At 45.5% G+C, this 26,930-nt stretch overlaps 1 protein-coding gene across 12 annotated transcripts in view; it reads left to right on the forward strand.

Moving 5' to 3' along the window:
* Positions 1-26,930, forward strand: part of Pdzd2 (PDZ domain containing 2) — a 354,997-nt gene that overhangs the window by 199,591 nt on the left and 128,476 nt on the right. Inside the window, exon 1 of one of the 12 annotated variants that reach the window (XM_078017063.1) lies at positions 13,743-13,959. The exons of the other annotated variants lie outside the window; for them this stretch is intronic. The gene's annotated coding sequence lies outside the window, so the exon portion shown is untranslated. Of the gene's footprint in view, positions 1-13,742; positions 13,960-26,930 lie in introns of those variants that run through there. 12 annotated transcript variants of the gene reach the window in all.

The raw sequence follows: 26,930 nt of genomic DNA on the forward strand, positions 1-26,930 counted from the left end.
TACGTACTCTCTAAAACAGGAAAAAAAAGTACAAGACCCTAAGAATTAAATACTGTAAGAATTAAATACTCAAACTCTGGCCAGTGTCTAGTGCATAATTTTATAACATTAACCTCTTGACCTTTTGAGAAATCACAATCCCCCTGGGTTGGGGCCATTCCCACCTTAGCTCTTACTGCTCACCCTGGTTCCTGTCTTTCCTAGGTTGACAATTCACAAGGGTAGTTTGCAGCGTCAGGTGAATAAGTAGATCAAAGTTTGAATAATTCAAAATAGGTAGGGGAAGAAAACAGGTCTGTTTCTTTAACATCCTTGTTCATGATGACTGGAGTTCAGAGCTTTTACAATATTAGAAATAAAGTCATTAGGAAGGATTATAGTTGGCTTTTTTTTTTTTTTTCTGATTACCTTACAGTCTTGATTTTGCCCAGAGCTTGCAATATATGTCTGAATTTTCCTTCAGGGTTCATTTAGCAGCAACAAGGAGTGAAGTCATTTGCATTTTAATTGGGTCACTCTCCACCCTCTCCCCCCACCCCAGTCTTCTCTCTCTACCACTGAGAGCTGGTGCCAGATGTCATTCCCTGCCTCTCTGTGACTTGAATGTAAATGTCTGTGACTCTACAGTGGCTACCATCCCAGGCACCCGGAGCCTTGATGAGCTCTCCAAAGTCCCACAGCTCCCAAATTAAAAAGCTAGGACAGTCCTCAGTTCAAGTGGCACGTGCCCATGCAGCTCCGACACAGGAAAAGCTCTGAGTTCTTGAAGTTTAGAATCACCAGTAGCAAAAGTTTATTGCATTTTGATTCCCGGTGTGAGTCATCCTCAAGACTCTTCTTAAACACAAGGATCCTGTGTTGAAAAAGAAAGTTTTACAAGTCAACGGTATGTGTCTCGGAGGACACCTTTGAAATGTTTGGAGGACAAATGTAAAATGTAAGAAAGGTGGCAGCAATCTATGGCAAAGGTGGCTTCTTTCTCTCCGGCCGGAGTTTCTGTTGAAATTGAGACTGTGCTGTGCACACGGCCACTTCGCAGCCCAGAACTGACACAGAAAGCTGGTGAGGCAGACCTGAATTCAGTCCAGCAGCCTCCGCGACTCTGACATGACTGTGCTTGTAGGGAGCAGAGGCAGCATGAAATATTTACAGGAAGCCGGACCGGGGATGAGTGCCTCCAGAGGTCGAGTTCAGCAGAATGTAGGGCATGGAGAAAGCCGGACGCGGTGAACACTTACCTAGTTGTCCCCCAAACAGGCACAGTTTCTTTGAGACGGAAGCTCTGGGCGTGGAGGGATGGGGGCAAGGGTTTTCATTCCATATCTTTACCTTCACCCCAAAAAGGAACAGGGGTGTTGGATGTGGCAGTGATAGGAATATTGGGGACAGTTGGTGCCCATCCTCCTGTGATTTGTATACTCTGGGGAAACATCTCTCACCTGAATTCACCAGCTGCTGTTAGATCGCTGCTGTCCCATCTAGCCAAAGGCAGTGGTGATGCCGTGTCACCTACCCTTGGTCCTCACTGGGTCAGATTTACCTAGTGGCCTCCTCTAGATTGTGCTTATCCTGGGTGAGCCAGTCACAGACCTCCTGTGCTGGACACTGTTCCCAGAGAGGCATTGTACCGGTAGGCCAGGGGTCTCCCATACTCCCTGCTACTGGTCCCCTGAGCTCTGGGCCAAGGTAACCATCTTGGTTTAGTATCCAGACAGTTCAGCCTGGAAGCGGGGAAACTCTGCCCCCAAGAGGAGGCCGTTTCTGGGTGTGTCTGAAAAACACCCCGGAAGACTCTGAGGACACTACAGGCCAGAGGGTTTCAGAGATCCTGAGGCCAAGGATGTGAGAGGAAGGGAATTCCGAGGGTGTGTTAGTTATTTGTTGTTCTTGTTACTTCGACATTTATCCTGTTAGAGACAATATTCTTCTCAGGTGTTTGTGCAGATGAGTTAATGAGCGCTTGGCCCTTCTTTCTCTGAGCCTGTCCTGTGTTCATTCGTCCGTGGGGAAGATTTCCTTCTTAGGGTGCACCCTCCAGGGCTTTGCTCACGAACCCTTCACGTGGAGCCGCTCGTTTTTGAGGAAGCATTGATTGCAGGTCAATTTGGCAGGGGGCGGTGGTTGTCAGCACATGAATGTTTTGGGGGACCGTGGGAGAGAGCGTGTCGGATATGGGGCTTCCTACACGCTCAACAAATGTTCAGGAGATCAAAATACGAAATCCATCGAAGGCAGACAACTGTTTGGATGTTTTTTTAATGCTAGGATTTTGTGGTCCTCCTCCCTCTCCTAGACATTTTTTTAGATTTAGAGTGCTGTTTTGCAAAATACAAGGCCCTTAGTGCTTCCTGGAGCAGCACTGGAATCTGTGGTTGCCCTCTCTGGGACAAGCCCATCCCACGGTCTACCACTCAGAGGAAGCTGGTCGTATGGAAGGGTTGGCTTCCACGCTCTCGATGCAGTTGTGGGAAGCAGGCGCTCTGGTCCCAGGGAGAGTCCCTTTAGGTGCCCTCCTCAGTCAGGCCTGAGCTCTCCTCCCACGGGGTTCTGATTGCCTTTGAGCCCGAGGCCAGTTAGTACACCCGTGTGTCCTAATGTTGCCACATACGTGGGGACACAGGTGTTCCAACCCGGTGAACGAGACCAGGTGAGCTAGGCGTGGTGATGTTTGCCTTCTGAAACTGTCCCATGTCCCAACTCGGGTGCATCTATTTTTAGGACGGGCTTGCCCTCATTGGAGGATGGCTTTTACGAGGCCGTGAGCTGTACCTGTGCTGTTGTTTCCCTTTAAGGATCCCTATGTGTTCACTTATTGTGATCAGAGGCCTTAGAATGCACAAAGCGCTAGTGCAGAAACCACTTGCTTGGCTGCCCCTGGGCCAGAGCGCTTCATTCAGCCAGAGATGAGAGTGAGTTAGTGTTCAGGTGTTTGGGAAAGGGAGGGGCTACCGGATCCATGGGGGCCATTAACTGGAGTGTGAGCTGGGAAAGAGACGTGAGCTTGTTACCAACATCTCAGAACTGACTGAGGGCCTTGTGCTAATTGTCAAGTAGCAGTCCTAGGGCCTTGTCTGTGGGTAGCTATTTATACACTCTATAGCACCGGATGTAAATGTGGGGAGCCGAGAGCCGCCCAGGGTGGAAGGCCGTGGACTGACGACCGCACGGATGCTGGAACAAAGAGGGCACAGCGGCCTGACCTGGGAGATGGAGAGGTAACCTGGTAAGGAAGACAGGTCAGCAGGTTGAAGAGTTTGGCCATAGGACGGGGACACTGATTGCCTCTGGATCCTGCCAGGTGGAGAGCACTGAAAACCTGTGTCCATGGAGAGTGGAAAGGAAATGAAATCAGGTCCTTCCCACTGGAGGGTATAGAAAGGAGATTCTGGTGGGGTTTCTCGAGAGCTCAGATTGGAGGTGCCCGTGAGGCAGAGGGGTTGCCTTTGGGAAAGAAAGGGTGTTGAGCTGGGTGGAGGTCCTGGGCACATTCTGTTGGAAAGGTCAACTCCCTGCAGGTAACCTGGAACAACAAGGGTTGAGGGGAAAGGGCTTCCAGGGTTGAGAGGTTAAGATGGAGAAAAACTTGGGGCTGGGGTTGTGGCTCAGTGGTAGAGCACTTACCTTGCATGTGTGAGGCACTGGGTTCGATTCTCGGCACCACATATAAACTTATAAATAAATAAAGATCCATCAATAAGTAATAAAACATTTTTTTTAAAACAAGTTTATAAGAAGATGGAGAAAAACACCTGGAAACCATTCCTGGCTCTCTTCTGGGTGTTCAGGACACCCCCACCCACCCACCCCCACCCCACCCCACCCCACCCCCGGCTCCAGGGTACTACATTCAGCACCTGGATAGCACCAGGAAAGGTGTGGGGTTCTCCCAGGTTATCCCAGATCTGCTTTCTTTATAAATAGCATAGTTAATCGCACTAGTTCAGCCCTCTTTTTGATCTTTAGGGTAGCCTTAGTCATTATACTTCTTTTTCTTCTATTTATCAGTTAAAAAAGGGAGGGGGTGAGAAACAAGCCTGGGCTCCTCTCTAACGAGAAATAATTTAGGAAGTAAAAAAAGATGAAGTTCATGGTGCAGTTCCCGTCCAAGAGGGAGCCCTGGACCTGGTCGGTGGCAGGACTCCTACCCAGAAAATGGCCAGGATGTCTTCTGGTGAGACTCCAGAGAGTGTTTAGTGTAGCTTTTCCTGGAAAATGCCGGGTGGTTTGTAGTTCTGCTACCCCCCGCCCCCCTCGTCAGGTAACGGGTGCCTGATTGGAGCTGGCAGCCCCTTTGGGGACTGCTCCGTGCTGACTTCAGAGTCTTTTAACACAGCTGCTCCCGCGGCGGCACTCTGTTTTCCTTTCCCAGTTTCCCCTTTGTCACTTTCAATTAAACCAGGAACTTTTGGAACCAGGACAAGCCGTGCAGAATTTGGCCAGTGATGTCAGTAAGGTAAACAGGCGGAGGGGGGCCTGAGACGTGAAGACACAGGGGTGGGGCAAGGAGTCTCTACTCAGAGTCACTGTAAACCTCGGTTGATCAAATGTCTCCTGTACAGTCGGCGCTGAGACGGTCCAGAACATTCTCTATCTTCACCCAAACTCTGCAGATGCATTACATTCTGTCAGATGAGGAAACTGAGGCTGAGGAATAATATTTACTAAGCATTCACCTAGCTGGTAAGCAGAGAATGCTGTAGTCCATGATTGCCTGACGAAAGATCTTTTCCCTTTTTTTAAGGAAAATTTTTAAAGAGAAGTTTTATGTTCATAGCCAAATTAACCAAAAGTTATAGGTAGTTCCTATCTACCCTCTTTCCCCACACATGCATAGCATACCCTATTTCCAACACCTCCCAAACACCAGCATTTTCTTTGGTTATACCCAGTGGCCTGCTAGGAGGACGATAGACTCTTATGTTGCTGGTGAGACTGCAAATTGGTGCAACTACTCTGGAAAGGAGTATGGCGATTCCTCAGAAAACTTGGAATGGAACCACCATTTGACCCAGTTATCCCTTCCTCAGTTTATACTCAAAGTACTTAAAATCAGCATACTACATCGATACAGCCACATCACTGTTCACAGCAGCTCAATACACAATAGCTAAGCTTCGGAACCAACCTAGGTGCCCTTCTACAGAAGAATGGATAAAGAAAACATGGTATATACACACGATAGAATACTAGTCAGCCATAAAAAAAGAATGAAATTATGGCATTTTCCAGTAAATAGATGGAACTGGAAAGTATCATGCTAAGTAAAATAAGCCAATCCCCCCAAACCAAAGGCTGAATATCCTTACTTGCAGATGCTAATACACAATAGAAGTGGGGAGAATAGGAGTTTATTGGATTAGACAATGGGGAATGAAGGGAAGGGAAGAGGGATAGGATTGGGAAAGACAGTAGAATGAATCGGACATAACTCTTCTCTGTTCGTATATGAATACACAACCAGTGAAACTCTACATCGTGTACAACTACAAGAATGGGATCCTAATTAGGATAAGTTACACTCCATGTATGCATAATGTGTCAAAACACGCTCTGCTGTCATGTATATCTAAAAAGAACAAATAAAAAGTAAGTAAATTTTAGCTGGGCATGGTGGCGCATCCTTCTAATCCCAGCAACTTGGGAGGCTGAGGCAGGAGGATCACAAGTTCAAAGCTAGCCTCAGCAATGTGAGGCACCAAACAACTCAGTGAGACCCTGCCTCTAAATAAAATAAAAAATAGGGGTGAGGATGTGGCCCAGTGGTCAAGTGCCCCTGAGTTCAATACCCAGTACCAAAAAAAATAAATAAATTTTAAAAAAAGAACAAACCATAGAGGCATTACCTCAGTACTCAAAGTACTAAAAAAATACTAGCAGTACTCCCAGTACTAGAAGTACTCTAAGTTTCACACCTCAGCTGCTGTTCTTATTGCCAGAATTTGCATTGTTACAGGCTAACCAGGCACATTCTTGGGTCTTTTGTTTCTAAATTGTTTTAGATAAAGTTTAAGACCTGGAAGTCAATGTTGCCTGATTCTCATGGGAAATCTCCTCCAATTATTTAAAGAAATTCTTGTGGGAAAAAAGGGGGGGGACAAATAACTGATTGTTTGGAGACCCATAGAAGGAAATTTCCATATACAACCCAATTTCCTCGCCAACATTTCTGAAAGCCGTGGTTTTGTAAAGCCAGTTCCTACCACCACAGAACTGTACGTGATTCCAAGAGAAGATTCTTCTTGGTAAAGATGAGAAATACCTTGAAAATACAGCTCTGAGCCCAAACATGTCATTGAGCATTATGTGGTTTTTGATAGACTCTTTTCCTCCAAGGACTTGACTCCACCTTCCTCACTTGAGTGAGAAAGGCTCTCATAATTTTTTTTTTTAAAGAGAGAGAGAGAGAGAGAGAGAGAGAGAGAGAATTTTTAATATTTATTTTTTAGTTTTCGGCAGACACAACATCTTTGTTTGTATGTGGTGCTGAGGATGGAACCCGGGCCGCACGCATGCCAGGCGAGCGCACTACCGCTTGAGCCACATCCCCAGCCCGGCTCTCATAATTTTTAAGCGTAATGGAGACTTGGTAAGCTTAGAGTGGGCTGAGATCTGGAAATTACAGACCAGCTGCAATGAACTCTGACAACTCTGCGCTCCAGGAGCTGGGGGTGTGACTCAGTGGTAGAACACTTGCCTCGCATGTGTGAGGCACCAGGTTCATTCCCCAACACCACATAAACAAATAAATAGACAAAATACCTTTATTTTATTTATCTACAACTAAAAAAACCCAAAAAACTGCGCTACACCAGGAACTAAGCATTGGCTCTGCTGGGTTTACAGAAGAGCAAGGAAGAGACGGTGAGGGTAGGAATGTACTAGTGCAGAAACTACTCTGAAATAAATCCCATTTCCAGTTCACAGAGGTTTCGCTAGCCCTTCTCAACCACACCTGCAGGCAAGGTGTGACTTCCTCTGAAGTCACTTCCATTTTCCCAAGGATTTGCGTAACCTCAGTGCCTGCCCTGCACCTGTTTAAGTGGGGCCAAGTTTCTGAGAACTGAGTGAATGGCAATGCTCCCGCTATTGGACACTGTCATTGTAGTAAAAATAAAGCGGAAAGGGTTGGAGCTTCCAAACTCCCCCACCGTTTTTGTTTCCTCCTATGGAGCCTTCGTGGAATTATGACAGTGACCTTCATTGTGCTTTTCCACATCTGGCCTCCACGGAGCATGGGAAGCAACCTGGTTGGCCATGCCCTCTGCAGGGTGTCTGTGCAAAGGCTTGTTCCGTGCCCTGAGGTGCGGTGCCAGGTCAGGAGCTGGAGCCAGAATGCTCTGGTCTCCAGGGGAGCCGCCATGAGGGTAGCCTCCTGTCCTTTCATAAGTAAAGGGGAGAGCTCGGAGCTGGGGACGTATCAAAACTGAGAACCAGCCTTTAAGGTTTTCCTTCAGACCCACTTCCTCTGAAGTCACTTCCATTTTCCCCAGCTGTGGGGACACCTCCCTGTGGAAATCCTGGAGCTTCCCCCACCGTTATCCATCCTGTCACATTTCGCGTGCATCGCCGTATGGTGGCAGGAATTTTCCTACGTGTAGGGTCTCATCTGCCCCGCAAGTCTGCATAGCCCATGTGATTGGAGGAGACCCTTATTCCTCATTCATCTGATTTGGGACTCCAGTGGGATCCTGTGCTGAAGCTCTGGGGGAATGGATATCTCCATAGGGATGCTCACAAAACTGACTTCTTGGAGATCCCAGAGCCTTGAGTGGCACTGGAGAGAATTCTGTGCCTGAAGGTGGCTGGTGACATGGGCTCAGGAAATTACTCACTCCCCCTGTGCCACTAATTGTGAGTTTTCACTGACCCCTGGAGCCTGTCCCTGGGGGCCGTCAGGTGTATGGCAGGATTTCTGAGAGTACATTCAAGTCTTGATAGAGCTGGATTGATTTTCTATAACCCAAACTGTCTCTATGTCTGTGAAGGAAAAAAAAAAAAACTACCCCCAATTCAAAGGATTAACTGGACTGACAAGCCAGGCTGGGAAGTGGGGACCGAGTGGCTATCTGGTAACTGAGATGACCAACTGGTAGGTCGAAGCAGTCTGTCCTTCTCCAGGGACCAAGGAGACACAGGCTGGACCAGTCCAGCTTTCTCTGTGGACTGCAGCAGGCAGGTATTCAGAGGACCTGTGGACTGTCTGCCCCGCTGAAGTTAGACTTTCTTTTCCCAAAAGTGATGGATCCTTTGCTTCATCTATGTCTGGAAGAAATATGCTTTTTAAATGAAATTGACCTAATCCTCGTTAATGGAACTTCATTCTGAAAAGTTGGCTGGAGGTGACTGATGGCCCTACAGACACATCTGTCCCAGCCCCTTGGGGTACCCTGATTATACTTCTTCTGTTTGGCCACATGCCCTTTCCCAAGAGGACCCTCTCTGCTCCCTCCATCTTTAGCCAAGATGGCTCCTTTCTGAGGTTAACTGAGCCATTTCAAAATGCCTCTGTGAGGAGGAGAGACAGGCGGATGAGTACAGATGAGGAGAGAAGAGGTCCCTGGTGGAGGGGTGGGGACTGAGGGACAGGGAGAGAGCGGGTACTTTTTTGCACACAAATGGAAGTTTAAACTGAGAGCACTCTGTAGCAAAGGGAGAATAAATCAGAACAGCCAAGGAGAATGCTTCAAAGTATATTTCAAAGTCCTCAAAGTACTTGTTCCACAAATATTAATAAATTACACTATGAAAAAGTCTAGGGTGGGAACTCCGATACAGTCCGACCTGGACACAGCAGTGGAAGGGACTTATTTGACCATGGAGTCCTTTTTCCATAGAGGATCTCCCCAGAATGATATTTTATGGGATGTATTTTTAGAAAAACTAGATTAAGGGTCACTAGAAAAATTACAGAGAAAGAGACCTAGAGAAGAAGATTCAAAAGGACAGCAAAACTGTATTAAGGGTCTGAGATGAAGAGGGTTTCATCCTATTTTTTCCATTTATTTACTAGAACTTAGGAGTCTGCTGGGCTCTGAAGGGAAATATAAGAGAGGACTTTTCAATAAATATTGATCCGGTACTTCCAATAAAGTGTGCGCCAGAGAGGAAAACAATCCCCAACCCTTGCCCAGGAGCCCCGTACAAGCTATAAACCAGGCCTCTTGCTGCGTGATTGAGCTCAGTGTTTTTAGAGTCTTGAGGCTGAATGCTTTGGAAAGGGCATTCTACTCCATTACCCAACATCCCCCTATTGCTTTGCTTTACCTTTCCTCCCATTCATATAATTTTTTGCACCCTCCCAACATCTATGCTTGCAGCCTCTAGAGCAGGAAGCAGTCGTGGTAATTATAAATACAGTATACTGTGGCATTCTAAGAACCCATCTGGTGCCTACTATCGATGATTCTTGGTCGTGGGGCCCTGTCTTGTGCAGGAGTGTTTACAGCATCTCTGGCCTCTGCCACTAGATGCTAGCGGCAAATCCCCACCCCCACCCATCCCCATTTTGACAACTAAAAATGTCTGCAAATGTTGCAAGTGTCTGCTGTGGGGTCAGAACTTTTCAGTAAGGATCTCTGGTTCATGTAAAAGCAGATACATGAAGAAGAGCAGCAACCATGTAAGTGTGTGCAGTGGGTTTTTTTTGGTGGGGGCACTGGGACTGGACCAAGAATGGTCTTAGGACCATCCAGGGATGCTTAGGCTCTGTCTTTAGGGGCAAGGAGACATTGCTAGACAGTGCTAGACTAGCACTTGAGCACTTGAAGCAGATTTTCTGTATTTGCCATGGGAAACCTCGGTGTGCAGGGTAGACAGCTGAGGAAGTGAGAACAGTTAGGAATCAAAGGCCTGAAATCAACAGGGGAGGGGAAAGGTGCGAGAGTCGACAAGACCTGAACTTCTAGGGAGGGAGGAGTCGAGGAAGACTCATTTGTGCCTGGGTGACTAAGGACTGGCATTCATGGGAAGAGGAAGTCCCCGAGGAAGAACGTGTTCCAGGGAGAGCATGATTGGCTTCATTTCAAGGCATGCTGAGTTTGAGGTGTCTGCAGACATCCATCTGAATCCGGGTAGGGGGTAGGCAGAGGTCTGTGTCTGAAGCTCAGAAGAAGGATGGTGACTGAGGATTGGGGGCTCTGACATGGTTATTATAGCCATGGAAGTAGAGGGAATCACCCAGAGAATAGGAGAGAGAGAGTGAGGGGGAGAAGCAGGTGCCCATCCACATCCCTGCCTGGCCTGGCAGGGGGAAGGAGGCTGAGAAGAGCTGGTCAGAGAGCTGGAGGTACCTCTGTCCCCCAGGGCTTATGGCCTAATGGGGCAGATTTGACAGCTAAGAGACAGATCTGTGTACGATTAAATACCAAAAAATACTCTGACCTCAGCATATGCTGCCAGAGCTGCGAGGCGAGTGGCCTTGCAAGCTCTAAGGGGACTTGGTGGAGGAGAGAGGCAGGCCACAGCTTTCTTGGAGGTGCTCGTGAACTCTCTGCAGTGGCTGGCCAGGGCTCTCCTAGCTTGCAAAATCCACAGGGTGTTCCCCGTCAGCATTGACACTATCATCTCCCGTCACAGAACAGGAACACACACTAAGCACCCTGTTTGCTTTCATGACTGTGACTGTGTGTGGAGTGGGGCATGAGGAACCGGAAGGGGGAAACCTTCGTGCTTCCTCTTATTTCCAAGGTCACTTAGGAGTTTTATTTAATGGCGTGTGATAGCCTTTACATTTTGCAACTTTGATAATGAGAAGCACGATAGCCATCGAGGTAGCCGAGGGAAAATTATAAAGAAAATCCAAGTTCCATTGGCTTTTTAGAAAATAATATACATACTGTAAAAATCAGCATTTTGACTGTTTTAAAGTATACAGTGTTGTGGTTGGCACAGCAATGTGAATGCCACCACCGTCCTTCTCCAGAACCTTTTTCCTCTTTCAAAACTGAAACTCTATACCTAGTAACCCCACCCACACCTCCGCTGCTGGCAACCACTGTTCTACTTGCCATCTCTATGAATTTGACTAAGTTCTTCACATGAGTGCAATAATGCCACACTTGTCCCTTTGCAACTGGCATATCATCTTAGCATGTCTGTTCAGGGTTCATCCATGTTGTAGCATGTATCCAAATTCCCTTCCTTTTTACAGCTGAATAATATTCCGTCGTATGTTTATACCACATTTTGTTTATTCACTCATCCATCAATGGAAACCTGGGTTGCTGCCACCTTTTGACTTTCTGAATAATGCTGCTGTCAACATGGGTGTGTAAAGGCCTTTGTGTTCCTGCTCTCAGTTCTTGTGCATACACCCAAGAGTGTCCATTGGCTTTGGTGATTTAGTCCATCCCCCTTCCCGGCTAGGGACTGCTGGAATCGCTCCTCAGCCACCTGCCCTCCTCACACTCCCCACGTTACTGTTCTGCTTTTGCTGTTAGGAGAGTCTTAGGTGTATCCCTAGGCTGGGCTTTGGAACCAGCTGGAGAGCCATAACTGAGCTCCTGCCCATAGCTCTTGTCTACAAGATTCACATCTCATCCAACTGGTACTGGCCTTAGCAGGCAAGTTAGAACACGACTCTAACTTCAATACTTCACTGATATGCCCTGTGACCTTGGCAAGATTCCTCATCTCTCTTGGAGCCTTGTTTCCACATCCCGACAATGGGAGGTAGAACTAAGTGTACCACTCGGCCCTTCCCAGCTCAGAGAGGTGCACGCTGTGGTCTGCTGTGCCTGGTGACCAAGGGGGACAATCAGAGGGCAGAGCTCCTAACTGCTACCATGGACAGCTTTCCAGAAACTCCCCAGAAACCTCAGGTGGAGAGATGGCTTTTGTACTTCCTGCATTCTGGTATGTGCTACGTGGCTAATGTGGGTAGACAGCAGCAGTTCCCCTTAAAGCAAAAATTTATGTTCTGTATTATCCACCCTTTGTTTGAGAAAACAGGACAAAGACAGGTAGAATAACTGGTTTTACCATAGAATTTTGGCAGATGTCACACTAACACTGAAGAGAATATTCTATAGGCAGATTTTACCTCTTGCTAGGACTGCAGTTTGGTCATGAGCCAAGAAAATTTAACCCTCACTTTGCCCCTTCTTCTTAAAAAAAAAAAAAAAAAAAAAAAAGCAGACTTCCTTCTCTTGCCTTCTTTTTTTTGGGGGGGGATGGGGGTCCCAGGGATTGAACTCAGGGGCACTCAACCACTGAGCCACATCCCCAGCCCTATTTTGTATTTTATTTGAAGACAGGTTCTCACTGAGTTGCTTAGCACCTCGCCATTGCTGAGGCTGGGTTTGAACTCGCCATCCTCCTGCCTCAGCCTCCAGAGCGGCTGGGATTGCATTCTCCTTGCCTTTAACTCAGAGCAGAGTCCACTGCCTCCTGAAACAGGAAGGGAAGTCCCAGGAAGCCTCTGGCACAGCATGTGAAAATTCAAATGGATCTGGGGTTCCCTGCGTGGTTGGAGTCTAGGTGCTCATCTTCCTTTCAGTTCGCTCTTGCTCTACCACATATGCTATGCCTCTGTGTCTTCCCTGTCTCCCCCATAAAACATAAATCACCTGTTTTCTTTCTTTCCTTCTTTCTTTTTAAATTTTCTTCCAAAGATGTTGCGTTGGGGTGTCGGGATGAAGGGAACCCATTTAGAGCATATGCGAAAATGTATAAGTTTCTTCTTAGGAGATACGGTCACCATCTAATAACAACCACCAAAAAACCAAAACGAGTCCAGCTACCAATCTATCAGTCTTTTAATAAATAAAAAAATAAAATAATTTGGGGATGATTGGAGCTAGGATATGACAATATAGAGTTCACAGAAGAAAAGTCTATATCGGATAAAATTCCAAAATAAATGGAGAGATTTAAAAAGACAGAAATCTGGGAGTCCTGATTTTTCTGCAAGCATGACCTGAGAATGGCTGCAATAAGGAGAAGGTGTTGGTGCCTCTTTTGTCCCTCCCAAATGTACATTGGAATTATTTTTAACGGTGTCTGCTTCTTGATAATGTCGTGCAGAAACCAAATCATCTTTGTAATTGTTGATGTTGTGGTAGGATTAAGTGTTCTCCCGCGTTGACGGGTCATCTCTGGTTTTGCTGGTAATGGTCTGTAATAGAAGATGGGAGCTCAGTTGGATTTGAAAAGTTGTAGATTTGGTGTCATGGCGACAAGTAGCTCTTATTCACCAATGAATTTATTACAAAATAAACACTCCATTCTTGTACCCATTTGAATGCAATAGGAAAAAAAAAATTTGGCCCGTTAATAGGTGTGAAATATTTTGAATTCAATGTGAAGTGTCAGGTCACTGGGTGGAAAGTTTCTTGGCATTGTCCTGGCTTTGCCTTTTTAGTATATGAGAAATATACACTTTGGTATATTTTTAGTTGTCTCATGCCCGAACTCTTCAGTCCACCTCCTGGCCTGTACCTGTATTACAAAGCTGTTGTGCTTCTATTGCCAAGGTGCATGTCCTTTGCTGATGGAAGAGCTGATTTGCAGATACCTGTAGGAGGAGGTCATGGGTGACTTCTGCCAGGGTCTCATTTTCCTCTGTACTCCCAGAAAATTAAAGCTGTTTTTAGCAGCACAGATCCAGTAGGCTGGCAGAGCAAGGATTGGCTCATTCTCTTACATGCACAGAGTAGCTGGATGCACTCATAAATGAAAAATGATCTGAGGGCTGAGGGTGGGTGGGGCTCTGGAGCTCGGGAGGTGAAACGGGAGGAGAGAGAGAAAATCTGTTCTAAGCCCAGCAGAGCATGGGGCGCTGGCAGGAAATCGGAACACACACTGGCATGGCTCACGTTTTTGTTGATAGTCAATAACCCACTACTTTAAAGAAACTGAATGGAGAAGGGAAAGAAAACCTAACAAACTTTGGAGTGTGTCCTATGTAAGTGGCTACGGAAGCCCAGCGGAGGACATTCACCCGATCAGCTCATGAAGCAGGTAGGAGAGACATGCGCAGCACAGAGAATCGTATCTTCTCTCTAAACACAACTTTTGCCTTCAGAAAGTTTATTTTAAAAAAAAAAATAAGTGTATGGAAAAATGAGCAGATAATATTGACATAAGAAACAGACGTAGCCTGCATTGTGCTGATATCTGCCTGAACAAGAGTTTTTCTCAGCCACTAATTTGATAACCAAATGTCAGTTTTATATTCTAAGGGTTGCTTTAAAAAGAAAAACACAGAAAATCATGCAGAATTTTAGTTAAAAGCAATTTTTAAGTTGGCAGATGATAAATGAACCGTAGACATTCTGTTTTAGAACAAATACTTTGAAGAGAATTGACCAGAAACTGATTTTCTGACTTGATTATTTGCTACATTTTCATATTTCAGAGCCAATGAGGGGCTTGCTAATTTTTGACAGCTCTTGTATGAAAAGAGGTGGATGTCTAGCAGCTGTGAAATGTACAGCAATTGACTGGGATCCACAGTGAAGCCCAAATGCACTAATGTTTTCTCCATTAAGGTAGGCAGCCTCTGTCCAGTCTCCAAGTCAGGGAATTGAAAAGTAGGGAGAAAATACGGTGTGGATCCTGAATATGTGTCACGGAATGGGTTGGAAATTGTCACAGTGATGTAATTGCGCTCAGCAGCAGAGAATAATCGGGGAAGACCATGGTTGCAGCCATATACAAGGATAATTTAAAAACCAACTCATAGCTCCGGTGATTGTAGCTGAGTCTCAGAGCACGCTTTCTGTGTCAAGGCTTGGCGTTTGTGATAAGAGAAGCAGAACAGAATAAAGACCATCTTAGCCTGAGGTTCAGAACCATTTCCAACTGACTTCTCCCAGGCGTTGGGGTAATTTGACATGCTTCCCCCCTCCACTGACATGGTCAGAGCACTACAGAATTGAGCTGATGGGGAGAAGGTTGGAAATGGTGTGTTCCGGGGAGGGGGAATTCAGAGGTAGGTGGAGAACTGTGTTTTAGTTAGAATATTGCATCCTGAATATAAAACTCTTTGATTTGAGCTCTTTGAGGAGTTAGCCTTAGGGCTGTGTCTGTGCATGCAGATGTGGGAATTTGGGTTCCTGCTTACTGGCCAGTTATCACCCTTGTCCTGCAATGGCTAGCTCTTGGGGCTTTGCACTTTAGGACAGGAAGGCTGGAGAATGGCTGTGCACAGTCAAGGCAAGCTACCTGACTGCTGTCTTTTCTTCTGTATGATTTCTTTCCTCTGTTTAGCATTCCACAGCTAAACTTCTGTGTCACACCCTTGCTCTTGCCTACTGTCCACCTGTCCACCCTTCGTCTCCCATCTTCAGACTGAGCTGAAGATGGGAGACGAAGATCACCGCTGTCTGCAGTGAATTAAGCTGAACTGGGAGACAGGATCCTTTTCAAGGTCCATTCTGGAAACAGAGGTCAGCAAACTGGCCCAAGATCAAATCCAACCTAACCCAGACTGTTTTGTATCGCCCAGGAGCTAAGAATGTGTTTTGCTTTTTAAAAAGCTGAAGAAACAAGACAGAATATAAGATAGAGGCATCTGTGGTCTATGAAGCCCAAACTATTATTGACCATCTGACCTTTTAGAAAAAAAAAATGTTTGCCGTGAGTAGTGTGAACAGTGGGTCAACACAGCTCATAAGGTGCCCAGCAGTTTGAATAGACTGTGGTTTGGGGAACTGCTTTTGGTTTCTTGTCTGTACTGAATGGCACTATTACCTCCAAAAGGTTAGGTTTGGAAGTCAGAATGTTGACATTTTTCTTCAGTGTTCAAACAGTGGTGAAGAGGTATCAGATGAAGTGTGCGCCTGTGGTAGATTTTCACCCTGTCCCCTGATTTGTGAACCCACATGACACCAACCATATGCCCCACTGAAGGAACCCAGTGGAGAATAAAACTCTGCTAACATGACACAAAAATCACTCACTTCCCTGTTTCTCGATGGACTGAATGGACTTCCACAATCTCTGAGTGATTGGTGTTGTCACTTTGAAAAGGTATTTTCTGTAAAAAAAAAAAAAAAAAAGGACAGAATGTTAACTGAATATCATATTTTCTTGTATTTAAAACAAAGTTTCTTTATGGCTCTCTAAGAAAGCTTACTGCAAGTCTGCCAACCTTACCCCTGAACATAGTTCTCTATCCAGCACAGTATTTCATTGTTAATGTCATTTCCAATAAGGGAAGAGGAAAATCTGGTGACCTTGTTCATGTTTAACTTGTGTCAAAACTGCAGGCCTGGATATAGAGCTGACTTGTGTAAGGAGCTTATTGTCCATTGCAGAAAGTTGGGAAAGCTTCTCACAAGGAAGCTGTCATTGGAAAAGGAGAATAAAGTGGCTGAAGCTAAATTATTTTCTCCAGGACATTTTAGCCATCTATCCTCCTGTGTTTGGAAATTGGATGCAGTCAGTAGAGAAGGGGGAGGGAGGGGCTTAACTTGATGGTGGAAAACAAGGGAGGAAGGATGAAGATAGGAGTAGTATGGCGCCTTGTGGGAGGTAAAGCCTGAACAACAAGATGGCACCCGTACTGTTGAGGAGTCGGGTTGTCAGCGCGGGAGGGTGGGTCCTTTAACCTACCATGAGAGCCAGGCAGTGCCTGGTCTGTATTTAGCAAAGGGGTTGGCTCTGAATTTAGAGATTAAGCAACCTGCTGTTCCTGTATGCACTGGAATTTCAGACACAGTCAGAAACCTAATTTGCGTAACTGCTGAAACTCAACTGGAAGCCGACCAGACTGAGGCTGGACTCCCCAAGTGAGGGGAGGTGAGGACTCTGAGCTGGAGCTTATGAAGGAATTCACTGAGTTCACCCAAGAGGTAGTGTTGCTGTGTGGCCAGGCTCAGTAGGGCAGGCTCTGGGGCAAAGGGTCAGCTTGGGTTCCCAGAAGACCTTGAGTAGAACAGCAGTGACAGCTTTCTCCGAGAGTTGACCGGTGCATATGCCAGAGCCCTAGAACTTCCCAGTGTCTCAGGGTAATGAGGAGCCCTTTCACTTCCTCGCCGGGCAGCCAGGTTGGGTAAAGACACAGAAACACCAGGCAGTAAGAGTCCAACCCCTGGAGTGCCAGCCATGCACAATCCCCATGAGCCAGCTCACCTTCACAGCCTTGGGAGGGCTAAGTGTTTGGCTTAAAGCAGGAGCATCTGCCCCTTCCCTCTGGCTGTTGAACAGGGGTAGAGTCTGACATCTATTAGTCAAGTTTTTTTATGGCAGTGAATGGAATAAAATACCCAACTAGATGTGCATATTGTATGTGCAAAAGTGTGTAAATCTAGAGGAAAGGAATAGCCTATGATTCTGACTTAGAGAAAACCCTCAACATGTCCTTGAAGGGGAATCAATAATTTCACAGCCAGCGGCTAGCAGGGCAGTGTTTTGCCAGGTTTTGTGTTCCCACACAAGTCACGCCCCCTTAAGGACTTCTTTAGATAACACATTCTCCCACTTCCAGACATGCTCTCTATACATTTCCTGCAGTGGGGATGGAGAAGCATAGGTCTACTCCTGCATCAGTGGTTGGAGAACTAGATGTCATCTTGACGTGGTATCTGCTCTGTGTAGCACAGGAGGAAGAGATGGAGCGTGTGCCACCATAAGGTCTTCTGTTGGCTTTGCTGCCTCCTGCAAAGGTTTGTTAAACCCAGGAGTGCCTGGCTGTAAGGCCACGCTGTGACTCCACAGGTAGCCCAGGTAGGGCATGGTGTGAGCTCCCAGTCTCTGTTTAAATACAAAGTCCCTGTGCAACGAACAAGTCAGGCCATGGAAGTGGGTGACCTGGGAGTCTGGGTCTGCCCTCCATATCATGATCTGTTCCTGAAGAATCAGGTCACCTGTATTTTTCATGTGCCAGTGGAACAGCACTTAGAGGGACCAAGAGTGACTCATTTGCTAAAAAAGAAGGCTCAACCCATAGTCCATACATTTTATAATTTCATGATTTGGAGGCTATCAGACAGGCTGAAAGCCAGATGCAGTTGGACCATCATTTTACCTTTCTAATTTCACAATCGTTTTCTTTCCAAATTAGAAGGAGAAACCAAGTTGGAAATTGGCAGAACGGAGGCTCTGAGGGAGGCATGGGGAGGCCTGGAGAATCCACTTGGTGATAAGCCTCCATTTCAGCGAGATGCCTCAAACCATGGGTTTGCAGGTTTGCAGGCTGCTCCTTTTAAAGAGAGCGAGTGGTCTTGTGTTCTAATTTTGCAAGACTTGCCCTTACAACAAAAACTTAGAGAAACTCCTCCCAGCCTCCCCAAAGAGTGGCCCTGCAGAGAACAAGTTAGAATTCCTATGTAAATCAGAACAAGAATGGGGAGCCAAGCCAGAGGGGAGCAAGAGGGAATTCGAATGCTGCACCCTTGGCCTTCCTTTGAGCTCAGGAGTCCCATGCGGTGCTCATAATGGGACAGCAACCTTTCACTCATGCCTTTTGCTCCTATTTCTGCCTCTTTGGCCAAAGTGTTCATATTTTTCCCTGCTGGCCGACTCCCTCAGCCAGAGGAGGCCGGCCTCCCAAGACACCTCCCCCTTTGACTTGCAACTTGCCAAATTCCACCTTCACTTTCTGCTTGCAACACTTAGACAAGTTCCCCAACTGCTGCCTGTGGGATAGCCCGTGGACTGTTGGCGGTAAGCTGCTGGCTTCAGAAAACATCACAGGTATTTATTGTAACAGAGAAAAATAGTTTTGGCAGGGGAGCAATAAAGACCTGGAGGGGAAACAGAAAATTACCTCTAAGTGCTGCAGGAAAGAAGGTAGTAGAAATAAAGGATGCAGTTTGGATTTGTAACGCTAAGCCATTTGCACAATCCGTTTACAAGCTAGAACTTGCTTGACTTCAGTTTATCCCTCAAAGGAGTCCAAGAACACTGAAGCTCAGGAACTTACTTGGGGAGATCTTGGTGCATGAGGATTATATTGGGATCCCACGACCCTGACCAGACTTTGGTGGAAATCCTGCTGCTTTCATGATACCAAGACATTAGACACGCTTAATGAATTTGTTAGGGTAGCAAAAATGTAACATTGCATCTTAAAAGTGAGCCGAGAAATACCAGTCAGCTCTACAGTGTTCTGGTGGCTTAATTAATTACATTTGTTGCCGTTGGGATTTCAGAATAGGAAGAGAATCTGCTAGTTCCAGTGGTTTTTTTTTCTCCCCTCTGTGGGTTCTTTATCCACTCTAGAAGTAATCTCAAAGCAGAGATACCAAAGCTTGCAAATAGTCACCTTTCTAAGCCAGTGACAGTAAATAAAACGGTGCCAATTTTACTGTGATGTGATTTGCTGCGATAGGTTCTTTTTACTCACAGGCTGATTCTGAAATCTGTGAGGTTTCCTCTGCTTCCACCTTATGACCACATCTTAGGTTATGTATTAATCAGAACCAATTGAAAATGTATGAGGGGGTTTATTAGATTGACTCATACCATCAGAGGCTGAAAAAATCCCACCATGACTGTCTGCAGGCCAAAGAGCCTGCAATCCAAAAAGCCAGAAGCCTCAAAACAAGAAATAGAGAAGCCAGTGATGAAACCCTCATCTGAGACCCAAGGCCCAAAAGTCCCCAGAGAGCCACTGGTGCAAGTCCATGTGCGAAGGCTGGAGAACCCGAATCTGATGTTGATGGTAAAAGAAGCTCCAGGAGGGGTATGCAAGCTGGAGCAAAAGTCCCCCTTCTTCCACGTTTTTGCCCTGTCTGAGGCTCCAGCCCATTGAATGGTGCCGCCCACATCCAGGGCAATCTTCTTGTCTTAATTTCCTTACACATACACCAGTCTTCTCTAGATACGTCCTCTGCGACACACCAAGAGTATGCTCTACCAATTCTCTGAGCATCCCTCAATCCAGTCAACTTAACAACCAAAATCAAATCATCACGGGTTATTAGCCCTGGAATCGTGGTAGGTGCAGAACTAGATAAAGATAATGCAACTAAATAATGAGACGATGTTCGGACCATGACGGTTAGAAATCTACTTTTCTGGTGAGCAAACTTAGGTGAGGAAAATGTGAGTGTGAATGCTATCATGCTGTGCACGTGTGCTTTCGTGAATATGTGCACATACGTACTTATTAGGAAAGTGCAAGGGCTATGGCTGGCTATTTCATGATACTTTCATGGATCTGGACATAGCTGGGACATTTTTGTGTAAAGCCACATGTCTCCATTTGTAGTTCTTTTCTTTGTAAACACCTGGTTCAGACACACTGGCGTGATTTGTTGTTGTTACAGAAATGCCTCCTTGTATAGTAGCAGCTATCCTGTGAGAGTCCATGCCGAGGGTCAGACGAACCCCCAAAGGTGGTGTGCCCAGTTCATTTTGTTTTCATGGTACCTTAATGACCAGGAGGGGAAAAATAGCTTCAGAGCCATGAAGATGCCTCGGGTGGACAATTCTGAAACCCAGAGACAAATCCATTTTGGCTTTCCCTGGAAATGAATATGATTTTGAAGACCACAGTTGACAAGGCGGTGGGAAGTTTTGCTTTCTCTTGACACGGAAACTACCCAGGAAAGGTGCTTTTGATCCAAAAGGCAGGGAGCCTGCTCCAGGCGCTGGGCAGAACAGGGAGACAATTCAGCACTCGGTGTCAGTGATTATTAAAGTCACGTTTGAGAAGAAGCACCTATGCGGATGGAGAGGGCAACTTCCTTACAAAAACGGGAGGATTTTAGTTTCCCTGGGCAAAGGTATTCAGAGTGCAGTGTGACAGGTCTATTTCAGAAATATTTAGAATCCCACCTGAAGAGTTTGATCCCCAGTACTTGTTACACATCCAAGTGCTCATCTGTGTGAGGATCTTGTGCGGATGCTGGGTGACACAAGCTGACAAGGTAAGAGAGGGAGTAATCGGAGAAGGAAGTGATTTGATCAGTTCATGCTCAAATTAAGATTAGACCAAGAGACAGGGCACAACATTCTTTTCATTCCTCTTACATAAAATCTTTAAGCATCTCTTCCTTTTATTATAGATTCTATTAAGAGATTTTAGGGGGCCGTGAACTGGGATGTGAAGAAAACATAATGTTTATTGTCACTCTAGTTCAATTTTAGTGTTTTCTTCAGCTGTTGATGTAGGCAACAAAGTACAATGGTATTAGCAGTCGCTCTTTGTGGCCAGAAGAAAATGATGCATGTGATTTGTGGCATTTGTCTCCTAACCTCATACTTGCTCATTACTACTCTGAAAACATGCCAGCTAGAAAACATGTTGCTAGATCTTCCAATTTAATGTGTTAACAAAGAAGCACACGTAGGTTACAATATTAAACATTTAAAATATTTAGGATATCATATTTCAGCCTAATTGGTTTTCCTTGTAATTCTATTTAACTTATGCATTTTAAAATACTATTTTGAGCCTCTACCAGATCGCTAGAGAACTTTATGGTACAAAATAGTAACAAAGAAACAGACTCCCTGACCTTAAAGGCTATTAGTACTCAGATATTCATTTGCCAGGAGGAAAAAAAAAAATCACCCAGGATATTGTGGTATGTTCTGGCCTGTGAATCACCTGGGGATTTTAATAAAATTCAGGTTCTTGTACAGTAGACCTGGGGTGGGGCTTGAGATTTCTGCTTTTCTAACAAATTCAGATTAGCCAGGCTGTAGACTGTAACAACCCCCAAATAAAGGCCTGTGCTTTCCAAATTCACTTCCTAAATGTTCATAAGTCTTAGTTGTAAGTAATAGCTTAACTATTCTAATACTTGGTTAGGGGAAGACTTGTCCCAGGAGGGGAAAATTGAGAAAACCCCCAAAGACAACTTCACCTGCTTCGTTTGGAACTCACAGTTACTGCCAGGTTGGGAAATTAACTGGGTGGAAGCTCAGCCCCTGGGAGAGAGTGCCAAGGTGAAGGGTGGGGTAGCAGAGTAGCACGTGTCTCCTGGTGTGACATACATTCCCTGGGAAGCCACTGCAGCTGAAGCCTTGGAGGAGCCATTTCCTGAGCTCTGGGGCAGGTGTGAACCAGGTGAGCTGTGCACAGCCGGAACAGCTGCCTGTCTGCAGCCAAGTACCTCCGTCAGCTTCAGACTGGAGGAAGACAGGATTACCATCCGATCCCTGGATCCCTGGACACGTGTGTGGTGGATGTTCTGCACTGAGGAGCACTGCAGGTGGCGTTTTTCTTTCCCAAAGTGTATTTTGATAAGTGTATTCTTAGATGATGATGCAAGTTGTATATCTTTGTAAGGTTTTTTTGGGTTTTGTTTTTGTTATTTTGCAAGTACTGGGGATTGAAGCAGGGGCACTCTACCACTGAGCTACATCCCCAGCCCTTTTTATTTTATCTTGAGCTAGGGTCTCACTAAGTTTTTCAGCCTGGCCTCAAACTTGGGATCCTTCTGTCTCAGCCTCCTGAGTTACTGATATTACAGGCGAGTGCCTCTGCTCCCTTCTATCTCTGTAAAAAAATTTATAGATATTTGTTAATTAAAGTCCTGTGGCATAGGACGGCCGTGGTGAGGAGGGGTAGGCACTGTACCTAAGCCACTCTCTTTAACTATTCCAGAGCCCCCAGTCCTGACCACTGTCTCCTAATAGTATGCTATTGACCTTGGTCAAGCCCCTGTCACACAGCCAGCTGTGGCTTCAGGGTGGCCACAGAGGTCCAGATATCCAATTCTGTCTATATGCCTGAGGTTATCAGCTGCTTGGAGACTGATTTACGCTAATTAAACTCCCGGGAGACTGGCACCAACCAATCCAAACCCCATTTATTTATTAATTCCTCGTGATGGGATCCTTCCAGTGTGACCAGATATGCTACTGCCACTTTTCTTTCTTTCTTTCTTCTTTCTTGTTTGTCTCTACCATCTTAGTCCTATCTTCCCCAGAGAGAGGTAGTGGAATATAAAAGACATGTTCACATGGAATGAATCTTAAGGAATGTTCTAGAAATCTAGACTTAGTGTCTTCTCTCATATATAGGACTGAGGAATCACACCAGAATTTTCAGTCTTTGGGCTGCCTTTATTGAGACCCTCCCTCCTCCCTTGTTTTCCCTATTCTGTGGGGACCCCCCCCCCCGCCCCCAGATATTCGGCTTAGCCTTCCATATTTCCAGGCTCTGCCTTCCTGAGACCAAAGCTAGCTGCTCCAGTGGACAGAGTCCAGATGTCTCCTGGGTCTCCTCACCCACACACCCACCCTCTCGTGTGCAGGTTGTCTCTGAGGGGAAGGATGTAAGAATGGGGTCAGGCACAGAGCCACTGCAGGGCAACCCTGACTCCTTCTTCCATTCCTACTCACTGTGGGGTCAATTCCCTGTCTCCCCAATTGTGTCAGTTCCAGCCCTGAGGAACATAGGTAGCACCTTGTGCCCGAACAGTTCTCCCAGACAGAGGTACTGCACACATAGCAACATTTTATCAACAACGGACCACAGATACAATGGGGTCCCATAGATTATACTGCATAGTTATAGCAGAGCCATATAGTTAGTTTATGTACACTCTCTGGTATTCTTATAAGAATGAGTGTGTCATGGAGCTGGGGTTGTAGCTCAGTGGTAGAGTGCTTACCTAGCGTGTGTGAGGCACTGAGTTTGATTCTCAGCACCACATACAAATAAATAAAATAAAGATCTATTGACAACTAAATATTAAAAAAATAATAGTAATGAATGCATCACAAAATGCTGCATCTCAGAACAGATCCCTGTTGATAAGTGACTACCGATTTCCACAGGAAGCATGCTTAAGAAGCATCTATTCCCCCAGTTCCTAAATACCGTTCCCGGGAGACAGGATGCCTCACGAGAGACATTCTATAAAACATGAATTGCTGGGCCCCATCTCATGGGTCTGCCTGATATCCAGAGTCACATCTGCAAAACATTCGTCAGGAGCAGAGGAGTCCTTGATGGTGGCCACCTGTTTCAGGATAGTTTTGTAGCACTGCCGTCAACAGTTACGGGTTCATTGGCAACCACTTATCTTATTTATGCTTCTCTGTTTGCTTAAATCTTTTACATGATGAACATGTATCAACTTACAGTCTTTTTTTCCCCCTTCTTCAAATAAAATACTCTCCAGATTTTTCTTTTAATTGGCCAAATTTGGAAACCTCTGCTGTGGATCTGTTACCTTACAGCTCTCATTTTAGGAACAAGGAAAGTGAGGCTACAAGATGAACTGGCTAACTAGCATGGGAGTTCCAGAACTGAACAGTTTGGAAACTAGTAGGTGAAGAATATGAAAACCACACCCAAGATATACTCCTTTCTTCTTGACTAGAAGAAAGGAGTATAGTAAAGGCTTAGACTCATGGTTCTAAGCCCCAAGGGGCTTTGTTTTGTGGTGATTGCATTAGACTATGATGTTCAAGTGCCCCAATATGTAGAGTGCTGGGACAGATTCCACCCAAGCCGCATCTCTCCGTTCTAGACTAAAACATGAGTGACATAAACCATCCCGCTGCTTCACAGCTGATGAACTAGAGCCCCCAGAATAGCCAGGGTGCTCTCCATTAGACCCTTTAATCCTTCAGTGCCTCAACTTCTCTGTAAAAGGAGGATACATCTATCTGCACTGATTCCCTTAAAAAGTCGGTGTGAAAATCAAATGAAATTCCATAGAAGGATTTGGGAAAGAAAGTACCAGCTAGGCATGTCATTTCAAGGTGGTCTCAGCAGCCTCAATATTATTATATTATCCCCCAAAGCATTTACATATCTACTGAGTGACTTCAAGTGGAACCATTACAGGTATAAGAAATGCCTTACCAAACAAATGAAGGACTACTGGGGACACATAGAGGAATCAGGATTCTCATAGAAATATATCATTTCTGTATTTCTTGATTACAGTAGCTCTGATGATCCATTAGTGAATCATTTTCTGCCCTCTGCCCATTTCATAGCCACTTCCTGTCTAAATTCTAGAGCCAGGAATCCTTTGGGTGAGCAAGTTGGTACAAGTAAGTCAGAGGATGTTGTTCTGTCTGCTGAAAGGCAGTAACTGTCTTTCGTGCTTCTGCTGTTCTGGGTGGTGACATGCTTTCAAGATCTGTCATTTTGAGAATGGCAGGGTTCTCGACCTTGTGTTCCAGCCTACGTTAAGAACCAGACAGATCTGAATATCTGTCGAAAGTTTCTGCAACTGTTCCAACAAAGACATATCCCCAAATGGATGAAGTCTTATTCTTTTCTCCAGAAAATGATATTGCTTGACAACAAAGGAACTTAGTCATGATAATTAACTTTGATGTTAAGCATCAACTATGTCTTCTTGGAGTTGCTTAAGGAAAATGTGCAGATTTGGAGAGACATGGAATACAAATACAGAGAACATTTACATAGAATGTAAAATTAATCAGTATGTGATTCAATGACATGATAACGAATGCACATGCTTACTTACTCGAGGGTGCTTCTATCTCTGATCATATAATTCTCTGCATGGCCCGAGGTTGCAATTGTTAGGAAAGAGTTCATGGGAAAAGCTGTTCTTAAATTGGACCTTGATTCATAGCAGGATCTGCATAGGCAGAGCAAATGAGAAGTATATTCCCAGACAGCACAGGTAGCACAGAGGAAGCAGGTGAGTGGGGATGGGGTGGTTTCGTGTGACAGCAGACTGACAAGGAGAAGTGGGAGAGGAAATGCTGTCGATGCTTGTAGGCTGGTCAAGTTTGGTCTAAAAAGAAAAAATAGAAGGTTGGAAAAAAAAAAACAGTAAAATGGTGCAAAAAGATTTTAGTAAAATTCAACACAGAGACATTGTGTAAAATGGTGTCAGTCACTTGTCTTTGCTTAGGAACCCCATTTGCCAATGCTCGACTCCTAAAAGTCTGTGTTAGAATTACCTGGAACTTCAAAAGAGAAAAAAAAAATATGCTCCAGGATTTTTCTCACCCTCACCCCCAGATTTATTCTTTCTGAATTTTGGGAACAATTGGAGGAGGTAGGGGTAAAATTAGAAAAGAGAACTTCATCTTTTAAACAAGTTGTCCAAATGGAAGCAACATTAGGAACTATAGATTTTTCTAAAAATTTCACCCTCATGTATGACTAAGGACGATGCAAAATAGCAATTAAAACCCCAGTTCTCCAATCCTAACAGGATTTTCAGGTTACAAGGAAAAGAAAACAGTTCTGGCTCATTTAAGCTAAACAAGAAACTTAGTGACAGAATACAGCAAAGCTCACAGAAGCCACCAGGAGTGTTGAGTCTGGACTTGAAAAAAGGAACAAAAACCGGGCTGGGGTTGTGGCTCAGCGGTAGAGCGCTTGCCTAGCACATGCGAGGCCCTGGGTTCTATCCTCAGCACCACACAAAAATAAATAAAATAAAGGTATTATAAATAAATAGATTTTAAAATTAAATCAATAAAAAAGGACAAAACCTAAGGGAGACCAGATGGTCAAGGACACCAATCATGGCACAGAGACCCCTCCACCATTGTTAGACTCTGAGGTCTAGTTTTATCTGTCCCTGTCTCTTGCTATCACCCTATCATGGGTCATAATGCCAGCCAAGGTACTCCAGTGGGACAAATCTAAGTCATGTGCCTGTGGACAATTGCTTGGGAGTCGGGAGAGAGGACAATGGCCGTCTCCCCATCTGTCACACAGTGGGGACTTACACAGCCCCGACAGGTGAATAACCACAAAAATGTCCACCTCCCTACCACCTGGGCCAAGTGAGTTGGAGAGCCTGGGCTCCTCTTCTCTTCCATCTTCCCATGCATAGGGAAATGCCCTTCCTCTTCTCCTTCTAGCCTTTCCCAGACGCCCAGCCCCTCATAGGCTCGGCTTTGCTGACCCACCACAGAGCTCAGTGTGGTCAGCTTACTCTTGGGCATTTTTCTTCATGTTAGTCCTTTCACCCAGCCTCTTACTAAATCAGAAACCCTGGTGGCAGCATCTCTGGTGGCCTCCCTACCTCAGATGGCAGCCATTCCATCTAGTGATGGAATGTGTGAAAAGTCTTATT

This window comes from Ictidomys tridecemlineatus, chromosome 1, assembly GCF_052094955.1.
Source record: "Ictidomys tridecemlineatus isolate mIctTri1 chromosome 1, mIctTri1.hap1, whole genome shotgun sequence".
Classification (NCBI taxonomy): domain Eukaryota; kingdom Metazoa; phylum Chordata; class Mammalia; order Rodentia; family Sciuridae; genus Ictidomys; species Ictidomys tridecemlineatus.